Source organism: Humulus lupulus, chromosome 1 (genome assembly GCF_963169125.1).
Source record: "Humulus lupulus chromosome 1, drHumLupu1.1, whole genome shotgun sequence".
NCBI classification, from domain to species: domain Eukaryota; kingdom Viridiplantae; phylum Streptophyta; class Magnoliopsida; order Rosales; family Cannabaceae; genus Humulus; species Humulus lupulus.
This window is the reverse complement of record NC_084793.1, coordinates 184830940-184832126: the sequence shown is the minus strand read 5'-3', so window position 1 is coordinate 184832126 and position 1187 is coordinate 184830940. Positions and strand designations below refer to the sequence as shown.

Below are 1187 nucleotides of genomic sequence, written 5' to 3'. Positions count from 1 at the left end.
ATGGAATTGGGATTATTAGGCTGTCTTTGGTAATTTCCTATGGCTTGGACTTCTTCCATGGGCATGTTATTCATGTCTATAGCAGGGCATTGGTTTGGTTGATGGGTTGTACCACACACTTCACAAAGGTTTTGAACCTGCATAGCTTGAGATGGGAGTGTAGTCTTTTGTAATTGCTTCGTCAAGGTTGCTACTTGAGCTGTAAGCATGGTTATAGCATCCAATTCCATCATTCCAGCCACCTTCTTTGGCTATCCCCTTTCAGTTGGCCATTGATAATTATTCATCGCCATCTCCTGTAATAGCTCATATGCCTCATTAGCACTTTTACTCATAAAGGCACCTCCCGCTGCAACATCTATAATTGTTCTTGTCGCCCCATTCAACCCATTATAAAAATTATGCACCAACATCCATTTTTCTATTCCATGGTGCGGACACTTCCTTAACAACTCCTTAAAGCGCTCCCAAGAATCATACAGTGACTCTCCATCCAACTGATAAAAAATATTAATCTCACCCCTTAACTTTGCAGCCTTTGTTGGAGGAAAGAACTTGGCAAGGAATTTCTGAGCTAACTCCTCCCATGTAGTGATCGAATTCGCTTGTAAGGATATCAACCAACTTTTCGCCCTATCCCTCAGTGAAAATGGGAATAGCCTTAGTCTTATAGCATCATCACTCACCCCATTCATCTTGAACGTTGCACATAACTCCAGAAAATTAGCTATGTGTAAATTAGGGTCCTCCGTCGGCATACCGCCAAACTGAACAGTTGTTTGAACCATCTGAAGGATAGCTGGCTTAATCTCAAAGTTGTTGGCAGCAATGGTTGGAGGTCTAATGCATGAATGCACTCCTATAACAATAGGAAGTACATAATCTCTTAATGTTCGTGCTCCTTGCTCCCTTTGAACCTCAGTAGCCCCTTCACCATTATTAGCACCATTTCCCAAATTATCAGCCATGGTGAATTCCAATTTCCTTTTTATTTTCCGGTTCTGTCTGCACGTTCTTTCAATTTCCCAGTCTATTGGTATAATCTATTTTTGTTTGTTACTTCGCATATACCAACAACAACCTGAAACACAAAAGAACCTTTATCCGAATAAATGTTAAAAAAATAAAAATAAAAAAAAACAAATCAAATTAGAACAAAAATTAACTTATTGATATTAATAAAAACA

At 39.0% G+C, this 1187-nt stretch overlaps 1 non-coding gene across 1 annotated transcript; it reads left to right on the top strand.

Moving 5' to 3' along the window:
• The first annotated feature begins 423 nt into the window (after positions 1-423).
• On the top strand, positions 424-530 carry LOC133813202 (small nucleolar RNA R71). The gene has a single exon (XR_009884239.1). It is a non-coding gene; the product is annotated as a small nucleolar RNA R71 (small nucleolar RNA).
• Positions 531-1187: the final 657 nt, after the last annotated feature.